The sequence below is a fragment of the Xiphophorus maculatus genome, chromosome 2 (genome assembly GCF_002775205.1).
Source record: "Xiphophorus maculatus strain JP 163 A chromosome 2, X_maculatus-5.0-male, whole genome shotgun sequence".
NCBI lineage: Eukaryota > Metazoa > Chordata > Actinopteri > Cyprinodontiformes > Poeciliidae > Xiphophorus > Xiphophorus maculatus.
In genome coordinates this window covers 4,669,407-4,682,728 of record NC_036444.1, presented here as the reverse complement: position 1 = coordinate 4,682,728, position 13,322 = coordinate 4,669,407, and the positions used below count along the sequence as shown (strand labels likewise).

General features: G+C 38.4%; 1 protein-coding gene across 1 annotated transcript in view; it reads left to right on the top strand.

Moving 5' to 3' along the window:
- The first annotated feature begins 7,422 nt into the window (after window positions 1-7,422).
- LOC102233466 (synaptic vesicle glycoprotein 2B-like) overlaps window positions 7,423-13,322 on the top strand; it is a 28,336-nt gene continuing 22,436 nt past the window's right edge. Inside the window, exon 1 of the mRNA XM_005795805.2 lies at window positions 7,423-7,598. The gene's annotated coding sequence lies outside the window, so the exon portion shown is untranslated. The remainder of the gene's footprint in view (window positions 7,599-13,322) is intronic.

Here is a 13,322-nt window from a genome sequence, read left to right as displayed (position 1 = left end):
CTTATTAATTTGACATAAAACAGAAAATCTTCCAAGTTTTTGCTTGAAATCTGATCAAATGCGATTTCCTGTCTACTTCCCATTCTAATAAATATTGTATTTTACTATTTGTATTGCATTTTAGATCATCTTTGACATCCTGAGTTTCAAGTGCAAATATCTTAGTTCACTTGAAATTAAACAAAACTAACTTACAAATAACTTTTCAGCAAGACACAGAAGCTTGTCTTAAGTCAATAATTCATTAATATGGATTTTAAAAAGCATAGGTTCTGTTGTTAGATTCTTTCACTCATAACATGGGAAAAATGTTTTGTTGTAAGTGAAATAATTTGCCAGTGGAACTAGTATTTTTTATAAATATGCTAGGTAACGGTGCAGTACCTGCAGGTTTTTGAAATGACTCATTTTCCAGAAACTAAAAAATATTAGCTTATTGCCAAAAAACCTGGTGGGAGATTTTGTTTATCTTTAAGCGGTTGGGCTGTTTTTAGAAGCATCTGAGACCCAAATGGAAGTATAAAAACGTGCAAAATGTGATTTTTGTATAATAGATCCCTTTTAAAAATATAAATTTCTTCTAAAAGTTCTTTTAAAATCACATAAAAAATTGGTTTGGTTGAGGCACTGACTGAGCATCCCTCAAGGTCAGGTCCAGAATGGCATTTAAATATTCCTCAAAATACCAAACTTTGTCTGCAGGTAGCTTGAATAAATAAGAGATTATAATGAATTCTCAGAAGCAGCTGATTTAAAGCTGCGCTGCTGTGCAGAATGAGGTGGAGCGAGCAGGAAACCCAGGGAGCTGATAAGTATTCAGACCTTGTCTAGACTGCATCAGGACAGAAACGCCTCCCTCTCCTCTTCCTCCTCCTCCTCCTCCTGCTTCTCTCTCCATCGATGCATTGGGATCTCCTTCATCCAGGCAGGAGCAGAGGGAGGAAACCGAGGGAAATCCCACTCCTCTTCTCTCCGTCCTGCACTAAAACAAGGCAAGTAATCGACCTCTCTGTCATTTTTCATCCCTGCTCTGCGGCTCTCACTCATTTAAATATTAATATTTAATTTTTCTTTGGGAACTGCCGCATTTGGCTGCTTTAAATCCACATTTAGTTTGGATGAAGTTCTTTCCTTGGAACTCGCTGCAGTGATGCATCAGGAGAAACCAAACGTGTTTTTAAGATGCGTCTTCCAGCTGTTACGTAACGTGGCGTTTTTGCTCGTTTGCATGGAATAAAGAACAGCTGTTCTGCTGCTCCACATCTGTACTAAAACACACATAAAGCCGACTGTCAGGGCCATTTTTAGGCTCCATTCTCATTAATCTGCAGGCAGTAACAGCAGCTTGAGATGTTTATAGATGGCCGATATTATAATTGAAGTAGCTGCACTTTCTGTGGACTTTGAATGGATTTCTATGAATCAATTGCTCAGTAAGAGACACAAATTTTATTATATGATTAAAAAAAATCTTATTTCCAGAAGCTTTTTAAGGGGTGATAAAACAATTTAATGTAAAAAATGTCACTCTTTTCAATAGATAATGAATGTTCTTTTGGTGTTTTTTGGCTCTTGTCTGTAAATTTTCTTCCTTGGTGCATTTTGAGAAACTTCCAAATCTAAATTTATGATAAATAAATGGGCAGAGAGCCATGTTGTTTGTACTAAAAACAGTTGCTGTTCATAGGAAAGTGTTAAAATAATTTAAAACCAGTTAAAGCTTAGACAGTTACATAAAAATTGGAAATGCTAACTCATGATTTTACTTTACTTCTAAATATATCCATATATATATTTGTTTTTGATTTAAATCTTTTTTTTGTAATCTTCTTTTACACTTGCAGACAAAGCAGAGTTTGGTAAAAAATTGTACGTTTTATTAAAGTGGTTGCAATTTGTGATCACATCCATGAAGGAATAAAAATGTAAGAATTATTTTCTTACAGCTACTTTTTTCATTCAACACTTTTGTTTATATCATATGTGAACGAAATAAATGCATTTAAAAATAATACAGATCTTTATTTAAAATAAATAAAAAATAAGTGCTTCACATAAAAATCTAATTTAATCATAATATCAAATAAAATAACACATATACTACTAATAATAAATAGCTTCAGTGGATATATGTATAAAATAAAATATTTTGATTTTAAGAACATAAAGTTCTTAAAAACCTTGAGTTTTGTTGGCTTTTCACCAAAGACTGAGGGTTGTTCTTGGTTTTCAAACAGCTTTATTATCATTGCATTAATTATTCAAGCTTGAATTAATAGCCTGGCTCTATTTTTTTGCCTTTCTTGATTCCCAAGACAGGAAATTTTACAAAACATGTTGTCACAAAAACAACCGTTAAAACGATCGGGATGAAAAATATAATAATACAAAAATAAATAAATAGTAAGAAATGCAAACAAATAAATAAAAACACAGAAACTATTATTAGAGCGTGGACATGTTTTATTAAGGTTGGTCACTAAAAATAAAATAGGGTCTTCTGAGTTTCACAGTCTTCCCATTTGCTCCATTTTTTTATGCCATCTCTTTAATTTGTGCTTTCAAAACTGCAGTCAGGTGATACTTTACCTTTAAGAAACCAGTTTGGGTTTGTGCAGCAATCTCTTTTAATCTGCAGCTAGACTAAAAGGGGGGAAAAACCCCAGATTTTTAACACGTCATGGATTGTTTTAAAGGAATCCCGCTTCTCTGAATCTGCACTCCTCAATTAATGCCTGAGTTTTCTGAGGAGTGAGCCGACAGGACGGGGGGCTGCAGAGAGCGCTGTTTGGGCTCGGCCTGATTTATAATGCATGGAGAGGAAACAGACGGGGGGCGTAGTCAGAAGAAAAGATGAAGGCGGAGGAGGGGAGGAAAGTGGCTGTGAGAGGAAAGAAAGAGGACGGTAAATGTGGGTTTTATGATCCATCTGCAAGAAAGTGATGTTTGACACCGGAGGAGGGTTCAAGCAAACAGATACAAGTTCACATCAAGCACTTTTATGTTTTTATTAGAATATCTGCACAATTTCTGCCCATTTAGACCAAGAAAAAGTAAAATAACAGAATTCAGATGAAGAATAACAAAATGTGAGCAAACTTGTACTTGAATTAACCAGGTTCCCCTGGTTGAGGGGAGACCTGATGCATGATCCGAAGGCCGAAAGAAAGCAGCCAGCAGGGATTGTTCCAGCAGAAAAAGGGAGGGGTTGTATTTTAATCAGCATCCTGCTCATTGATCAGCGTTCGCTGCCGTCTGCTCGGGCTGCAGAATCACTTGGCGGACCGGTCCAATCCAATCTAATGTGCTGAGACGAGCCAAATCAGGGAGATCAGTCTGAGAAATTCCAGCTTTCTGGATCCATGACAAGAACTAACGTCCAGAGTCATGGATTAAGGCTGTTGCTAAAGTCAAGAAACTCAGTTTTGTTTTTAGCTCACTAATTAAGCTTCACTAATTAACTATGGGAGCCTGGAAGCTTTCAGTTCAGCTGCGGATACAACAGAAAAGTAAAGCATCTGCATTCCCTGTGATATTGAGAGAGTGTTTATGTGTTCAGACATAATTTAAAAGGACCAGTTATGCAAACTTCATTTTTTACGTTTTATACTTCAGTTTCGGTTTCAACTGCTTCTAAAAAAAAAAACCACCCAGCTGTTTTTTGGGAATAAAATCATGTTTTTTTTGGTGTACGGAAAATGAGCCGTTTCAAAAGCCTACAGAATATAACATCACAAATCAGCAGACATTGCCTGTTACCTAGCAACCCCAGCAGAACTCCAGTATGTTTGGTCAGCTGGTTTTACTGCTGTGTGCGCTGTACAATGGCTGCTGGAAAAGACAAGTGTTTTGTTGTTGACTTACCATCCAGAGACCACTTGCTGCATTCTTGTTGAATGTGCAGGAGGCTCTACTAATGCCTTTCAAAGATGTATGGTTGTATAATTTCCAGCCATTTTCACATGGGAGGTTAAACGTAGAGTTGGGGGACAGCAGCAGCTTATTTGGATTTAAAGGGACAAGACGCCCTAAAACAGCTGCAAGGTGTTCAAAGTAGGCAGAAATGGCCAAACCGAAGAATGACTTTGTGCAAAAAACGTTTTTTAAAGATCATAGCTCTCTCCTCGGTTGTTCAAGGAAGCATAGAGGGTCACCTTTAATGATGTCAGGAGTATCTGTATCTTCAGTCCTTGAGTGCCACTGTCCTGCAGCTTTTGGATGAATCAAATTAATGGTTAATGACCAAGTCTTTGCAAACTCACTTACATGCCAAAGAGGTAATTCAGCCTCTTTGATTCAGGTGCGCCGGAGCAGGTAGACAATCAACAGTTGCACTCGAGGAGTGGAGTTGCATCCCTCTGACCTGCAGTGACGCTGAGGTTTACAACTGAAATCCTGTGAGGTCACATGTGACACAAGAGCAGCGATTCGCTGTGATCTCGTAGAGTTTCCAGTCCGACTGCTTACATCCGTGTAATCCCTGCTGAAGTGTGGCGCTGGGATTATGGATGTTCCCCATCGCCTGGTTGTGTGTTTGAACGTCCGCAGCTGGTGGTCTGACCGCAGAGAGATTCCCTCCGATGGGAGTGAAAGGATTAGGGTCAGCTGGTCCAAACCAACTGCTTTTACTAGAGGGGAGGTCAGTGAGCCAAACTGTATGATGAACTTTAACCTTTTCCAGGATCAAATCTGGATCACGGAATTTTAATGTCCAGGGTGTGGATTCAATTTATGAGTAATAAGTAAATAATAATAATAAAACATATTTTAAATAGTTAAAATCACTACGTTTGGTTCCTTAAAGTGATCCTCAGTAGTCCTAGATGTATCCTAAGTGCACTAATGAGTGTTAGAACAGATCCTTCCACCCAGCAGTAATATCACTGCTTCCAACAATCTCAGAAATTAGTATATATTGAACCTAGTTATCCATCTGTCTAGATAACTAGCTAGCTTTTTGATATATGCACTTCTTAGACATTTTTTCACTAAATTACTTCACTGTAATATTTTTTTTATATCTGAGTATGCTATTATTTAATAACTGGGTATTTTTATTTTGCTGTGAACTTACTGTACGCTGTTCGGTCTTTTGTTCTTGTTTTTCATTCATGTAGTGTTTCTTTCTCACCCTGCATTGATTTGTTTTTAATTTTTAATAATAAGCCTGTTTCTCCTTTTTGACACCTTTTCCTCCACCTGAAGGTGAAAACAGCATCAGCATGATGAGCCCAGCAGAGCGGCTCCACATGGCCTGCTGTTAGGAAGGAGGGTTCGCTCTGACTGTAATCACTCTTAAAGCAGGATACAGACCCCAAATGCAGACTTCAGAGATTTTTCACCTTCAGATTTGATATGATTTGATGCATACAAGGTCAGAAAACTGCTATAACTCCAAAAGGAAAGATCTGAGGAGACAAACTGGGCTGTTTTTAGTCACTTTAACATTAAAATCTCTAAACATTAACCACTTCTACTTTCCATAAAGGGAATTTGCTGCCGTAGAGATGTCAATAGCAAATATCACCTTAAAATCAGTTCATAAGGTGGAGCAGCAGCTTCCACCTGTAAAGGTCAGTAAATCCTGTCTAAAAACAGACATCTGGGAGCCTAATATCACTTTTATTTAGTTGATTTCACTTTCAAACTGGTCACAGGGTGCTGCGCGGTCGGCAAGGATGCAAACCAAATGTGTTATTTTATTGTATAACTTTTAATGAGGAAAGATAAGGTGGCGAATGATGGCAATCATGACCTGCAGCCGTCGGTGTAACCGCGGATTTACAGCGAACACTTTTTACAAGGTAAGAAGATTAACTTTCTAATTCTGTATAACTAAGTGTGACTAGAAAGATATTAAATATCGCATTATGGAGAAGGTACATGTCTAATCATTGGTAACCATGGAGACGATGGCCCACCATCATGTAGCCTATATGAAGAAAAAAAGCATCTCGAGTTCAGTACGTTTTTAAGGCCTCTCCGGTGTAAGGAGAAACTTATGACATAGTGACATAAATCATGTTGTGTGAATTCAGGTAAAGTTGACAATTTCTTTACCTGAAAGAAATTCAGGTAAAGAAATGGCCTTTCTCCCCAAAGCACCTGCACTTCCTGTACTTCCTCCCTCCTTTGGTACAAGTCGGTTTCAAAGCTAGCTATTTAAAACTTTTATAAATATTCCAAGTGTGTTACGTTCACAGACAAATTAGCTTTAGTAGAACAAGTAGAAGCCACGACTAAACTGAGAAAAACAACTTGGGAAACCGATTAGTTTTTTTCTGTTAATCAATTCCGATGTCCATCATGGCGCCTTGAGTCAAGTGATGAAATGGCTACGTTCACATTGCAGGCTGAAGTGACTCCATTCCGATTTTTTGTCAAATCGGATTTTTTATTTATTTTTTTTGCCGTGGTTGTTCACACTTCCAAATATATGCCACCTATATGTGAACTGCAAACGACCTAAAAGTATTTAGCATGCGCAGTAAAGGGCGCGATAACGTCACAGATAGAGAGCGTGCTCAGTGTTTTCCCATCCATCCATCCATCCATCCATCCATCCATCCATCCATCCATCCATCCATCCATTTTCTAACACTCTTGTCCCTACTGGGGTCCCGAGATGCTGGTGTCTCTCCAGCTAACGTTTTGGGTGAGAGGCGGGGTCACCCTGGACAGGTCGCCAGTCTGTCGCAGCAGTGTTTTACCAACCGCCATATAAAAAAATGAGTAGCAGTAGTGCTCAGTGTTGGTGGAAGTAATCATGGATGCAAATGGTGAAGCATTTTTTACGATTTTGAAGTTGTTGTCCGACCGGAGCCAGCACATTAACAACTTAATCCTCATTATGGTTCCATAGTTGTTGTTTTTCTTCCCGTTTGTCGAGTATCAGTGACGTTCAGGTCGGATGAATGCGACCTCGCTGTACAGACGGGGGTCATATTTGAGAAGATTAGATATGTATCGGATATCCAACTGGCCTGGGTCACATTAAAAATATCCGATCTGTGTTGTTCAGACTGGCATGAAAAGATCCGAGTCAGGTTGTATTAAGAAAAAGAAATCCGATTTGGGTTGCTTCAGGCTGCAATGTGAACGTAGCCTAGTGTTGATGTGGATATGCTCGACACAATGGTGGTGACATGTCTGGAACGAATCAGTAAAATCAATCACTCAATCAAGAAAAGAGGGGGGAAAAAATCAAAGTGGTGATGCTTTTATTGAATCTAGAGCATCTCTACTGTAAGTCAACACATCTGTCATCCCTCCATCCCCTCCCACCAGCCAACCATCTGCCTCCTCAGGCCTCTCCTCCCCCCTCCTGGCAGGAACATAGCACGCTCCAGCTCATCTCGGTTCTCTGAGGAGGACTGAACCACTGAGGGCGTGGCAGGGTGGAGGGGTGGGGGGTCGTCGCTAGCAGGGAGGAGCGCTGCAGTGAAACTGGGAAAGGCTGGCATCTTCCTCCTTTAGTAATCCTTCAGTCCTGCCTCAGCGTGGGATGCTCTCTCTTTAAAGTCCACGGCAGATTTTTAATTTCCTGAAAACAATGCCACCAAAAAACAAACGGATATACTTCAAGATTATTTGTCCTGGTAAGAGAAGTGCTTTGTTGTTCTTCATTGTGTCAGTTGGAGGTTTTAAATTCTGTCTGGCTTTGATTTTATTCTGATATTTGAAGCATGTGAGATCTGCATCAGAACTTTTTCCTCTTGGACTCTCAGTTTTATATCTCAGATCTAATCAGAACATGGATGTGTTTCTGATGAGCCGCTGGAAGCTTTTGAAGCATCCGTTCAGCAGGGATTTAGTACCGACAGCCTTATGTAATCACACACCAAAGCAAACACTATTCTCACGTTTCAGAAATCCTTTTCATGCTCCATGCCAACTCTGAAAGAAACAGCTACTGTTCACTCGTCTGCTGTTTGCAGAGCAGAGAACAGAAACCTTTCTGGATAAGCCAGGGCATCTTTTTCTTTAGAAGCAGGATTCCCCGGTTTTACTCTCCACTGATGACCCAGAGAAAATCGGTGAATTTCTAGTTGCTGTTAGAAATTCAGAGATTTTAATGACATCTACAATTTAAACTCCCAGAAAGTTCACAGAGACTTTAAAATGAGTTCAGGCTTGTCACAAAAACATCACACAGTAACCAGTTATGAAACAAACAGTAAACATTACATTTGTCAAATAACATCATCAAATGCATCAATCAAATACACATCAAGTATATTGATCAAAGCTCCAGTTATTATTAGTCAAAGGGAATTCTAAACAGGCCTTGATTTACAGAAACTGTGTTTTGGCAGTTTTGCAGTTTTCTGGAAGTTTGCTCCATTAGAAGAGCATAGAAGCTGAATGCTGATTCTCCATCTTTGGTTCTGATTCTGTGGATGCGGAGCAGACCAGAATCAAAAACCTCTGAAGAAGACAATGAGCGCAACCTCCTTTTTCACAAAATGTAAACAAAAATGGAGTGGCGTCTGATTTTAGCGGTTGCAGTATTTCTCTTTGGTCAAAAATCCCAAGTCATTTCCCCACTAGTGCTAGACTTACATGTTTGCTTTGGTTGTATTTACCCAGAATGCACTGTGCTTTCTGGGTAGTTCACTTCCTGGTTTTGGAGAGGTCTCTGATCCGCTTGGCGTTCACATGTTCCACACCACAGTTCACTTCAACCGGATTGAGGCTGAGGTGGACTACAGTTAGCTTTGTTGATCTACGTCAGAGTTTGATGACTGATTCACAGCTCCTCAAAATAACCAGGCTTTCTAGGCAAACAAGCCAGAGTTCAAGTAACGCTAACTAAACAGTACTAAACAGTACTGTTCCTATATTATTAAACAATAATAAGAGGAAAAAATAAATTTCTAAATACTTTTTAAAAATGTGTCTCTGGTTAAGCCTGGCTGCGCTATGTGGCTTAGTTATGAAAAGACAAATACTTTGTGATTCACTAAATATTTTTTATTGTAAATTTTTTTATCTGTGATAGGTTTACCACAATTTCAAATAAAAAGTCTTCACCTGCATCCACCACCGATCCTGGACGGGACCAATTTGAATCATTCTTGGATTGCAGTTTGGGGCCACCAAATTAAGTCCAAGAACCATACAAGGTCCCGGGCCGCACTTTACACACCTCTGGTCTAGATAAAATTCATGTATGAACTTAAGCTTGGTATATCTTAATTTACTGAAGCTAACATTAGCAGAGCTTATTCTATTTTTGTTTAGCTTTTTTTTAAGCCAACAATAACATAGTTTAATTTGTTTACATAAATTTGTCTTATTTTTTATTGCCTAAGGTTAGCCCTGCATAATTTCTTTTATTTGGTTATGATAGCTTAGCATATGCTATGTTATTATAGAATCCCATATTTTCCACTTTCATTAAATTAAATTGCCTTTTGTATTATATTAAATTGTATTTCAACACGGGACACTTTTAGCTTTTCTTAGATTAGTGTGTGGTTTAGCTTATTTCCCTTAGTTTACATTATCCTAGCTTAACTGTTTTCATTTGAACTTATGTTACCTTTACTTGTCTTATTGTAGCTTATTTGATCTACTTATATCTTAACTTCTAGCTAAACATTTCTTTGTTTTTATCCTGCCATTAATTAGCTCGGTGTACTTTAGCTAGTGCTAGCTTGGTGTGCACCGAGGTAATTGGGAGGGAAGCAGGGCTGACATGACTAAGCTTATCCCATTTTCGCTTATTTTAATCTATTTTGTTTCTCTACATATAAACCTAGCTTCTTTTAGCTACATTTATTTTATTTTCTCCTGTTTTGGGTTAGCTTGGTGAAGCTCTTTGCCAAGCTGTAAGTTTCTCGGTCGGATTTAGCCTGCTTTCATCAACAACTGGATGTTCTTCTAAATGAGGTCATGTGAAAAACGTTGAAGAAAATCCATCCTCCGTCCGTTTAAAGCAGCTGCTTTCCTTCTGCTCCACTTTGAAGCAGAAAAGCGCCTTCAGTCCATGTAGAAAGAAACTCGATGCATTATTAATCTGCTCTAAATGACGGGGCTGACGCTGCTCTATGCAGCTGCCTCAGCTTCGCTGTGCTGTCTCTGGAGCGGGAAACAGGGCCAGGTGTTTTGGTGCAGGTGTTACTTTTATCTCCCAGAATGACACGGCTCTTCTTTGCTGATGGTGGTGTGCTTTGCATTCAGTCTGAACCCTGTTTCAGTCCTGATCTTGGACTAAAACTCTTCCTTATTGGTATAAAACACTGTTTTGGTGTTGAAGCATTTCCATGTCATACTCTTGGGCAGAGTTATAGGGAGTTTTCACACCTGATAGTCTGGTAGACTCGGTTCAATTGGGACCAAACTTGCAACATTTGTTACATTTTCAGCTGCTGTGGTTCGCTTTCACACTGAACTGTGTCAATCAAACCAAACGCTTTGAAAAACTTGTTCCCCTCTTCACCTGTTGGGGCGCTGCACCAAGAACCGCTGAAGGAAACGCATGAAAACCTCTGAAGGAGACACTGAGCGCAACTTTCTTCTTCACAAAATGTCAACAAATGGAGTAGTTTAGGTTTTAGCAACTGTAGGATTTCTCTTTTGTGTTCGATAAAAGACCACAAGGCATTTCTCCCACTAGCACTAGCCTCGCATATTTGTTTTGGTTGTATGTACCCAGAATGCCCTGCGCTGCACTCCACTTCCTGCTTTTGGAGCAGTTTCCAGTCCACTTGGTGTTCACGTATGCATTCGCATCAGGGTTCACTTCAACCGAACCGAGACTGAGGTTTGTAGATGCATCAGAGTTCACTCGTTTGGTTCGCATCAGAGTTTGATTCTGCATTCACACCTCCACAAATAAACTGCACTTTCTAGACAAATGAACCAGAGTTTGGTTGAAGAGGACTGAACAGGTCTGGTGTGAATGAACCCTAAGACTCTGCTCTCTACATCCTATTCCTTCTCCTTTCCCTTAGACTGTATCAGTCTCTCACGTTGTTGCAGAAGATTTTTCATCCTTTCTTCCTTCCAGTATTGATTTGGTTCTTTGAGGTTTTCAGGCATTTGTTTCTGCACATCTCTCCAAAGGTCCCACAGCAGCACTTCAATCAGGCTGAGGTCTGGACTTTGTCTTGATTCTGTTGTTTTTCAGACAATCTGCTGTGTTTGGGATCCCTGTCCTTTTGATGACCCATTTGGGCCACGCTTCAGCTGTCAGGCAGATGGCCTCGCATTTGACTCCAGAATTAAACAGCATTATGCCGTTGATTACAGGGTTTCCCCCAGTGTATTATAAGCCTGGCGGGCCACCAGGCTTTACTTGTGCTCCCACCAGGCTAAGCATTGCTTATTTACTTAATGCTTTTTAAAATGTTAGTATTTTTTAACATTTTGGTGTTCACATATTAATCTTCCAATATTTCAGTAACACATGATTATCAAGTGATATTTTTCAAATTTCCTGTCAACTTTAAACATTTTTTAACTCAAAAACACGACGGGGTGCTGGATAAATGACTGCACTCACACCCAACCACCGGGCTTAGCAAGTTTTCTGGGGGAAACCTTGGATCACAAAGCCGTCATGAACTGTAAGGGCTAACGATTGTGGCGTATAAAGAACAGACAGTAGGAATTGTTCAGCCATCTGATCTGCGAAATATGTTTGTCAGCTAAATTTTACAGTGGCACCCCGTCTCTTGTTTATAAACTGCTGAATGTAATGAAACACTGGACCTGCATGAGGATCATGTGGGGTTTCCCCTGTGGAAATCCCTAATGTCTTATACAAATGAATGATGTCAGTTTACTTTGTACTTTTTAATCCATATTCAAGAATTATTTACTTAAAATAAGCTCCTATATCTTAATTCAAGTGTACTGAGATATTTGGACTAGAAATTAGACATAAATACTTGGTAAGATTTTGTGTTTTTGCAGTGATCTCTTCAGTAGACATCGTTAAAAATGTTTGGGATTTGTTTGCTTCTTTTGTTTCTGTTCCTTTTCTTTCTTTTGTTTGCTTTCCTACTTTTTTCATGTTTATTCTTAGTTTCTGTTTTTACTTTTGATCAGTTCTTCTTAGTAGTTTAATTCTTTCGGTGCTAGATCATGTTTATTTCCTGTGTTTAGTTATTCTTTGTCACAGTTAGATTCATGTTAAGATGCATTCACACCCTCTTCAGTTCACTTTACTCAAACTCTGGTTTGTCTATAAAATCTGATTTGAGGAGATGTGAAACATGCAATTAAGAGTGCATCTAAAATCAACATTATGTGTACCGCCTGCAACTCTAAGCCAAACAAATTAAAAGTTGTGTTTGCTGGTGGAAAATAAAACTTAAATGATTTTTGTAAGCGATATTGCAATGCTACAGACCCCTTAACTAGTCAATATTTGATCAGCAGAACTCGATTGCTACTTTTCCTAGATCGTGTAGAGCTGTTAATTCCTGAAGTTATTAGCAACAAAATGGCAAATTATGCATTTTTCTTGAGAAACAGTCCGACTGAAGCGCTGTTCAATCATGTGATACATTCAGGATGAATAAGTCTGTTTTAATTTCCTGCTGAACAACCCGTGGCTGTGTCATTGTTGTCAGATGGTTTCACTAAAGACTTCCTTTATCTCCATCTACCTCAATTATTTGTTTATTTACTTGTGTTCTGTGATGCCTTTTATGAATTTAATATTATGACAATATTCGTCCTCCTTTGGTTCATCTTCTCCTTTGATTATTGAAGCTTTCAGCTGTAGACACATATTTGTTTTAGTAAGCCTCACTGTAAGTATAAAAATAACCAAATCCTCATTATTGTCACTGTTAAATGCAATAAGTTTCCAAAGACCTGAAATTTATTATTAAGTAATTAACACCTAAAATTATATAATATATTCTGTATTTGTGAATTAGATTCAAACAAACCAGAGCAGGTAAATAATTAATAATTAAAATGCAACTATGCGCATTGAGACATATTTTTGTTTGCCTTCAAGCAAACAAATAGCACACCTCCATTTTTTTTTACTAAGCATTGATCTAGTTTCTAGTTCAAATATATTTGTTCACTTGAAATAAGACAAAACTAACTTACAAGTAACTTTTGAGCAAGAAACAGCTTGTTTTAAGTAAAAAAATGTCTTAATATTGATGAAAAAGTATCAGTTCCACTGGCAGATTATTTCACTTATTACACTGGAAAAATGTTTAGTTATAAATATAATAATCTGCTAGTGGAACCAGTACTTGATTTATTCAGTATTAAGAAATTACTGATTTAAAAGAAGGTCGTGTATTTTGTTGAAAAGTTACTTAGAAGTTTGTTTTGTCTTTCAAGTA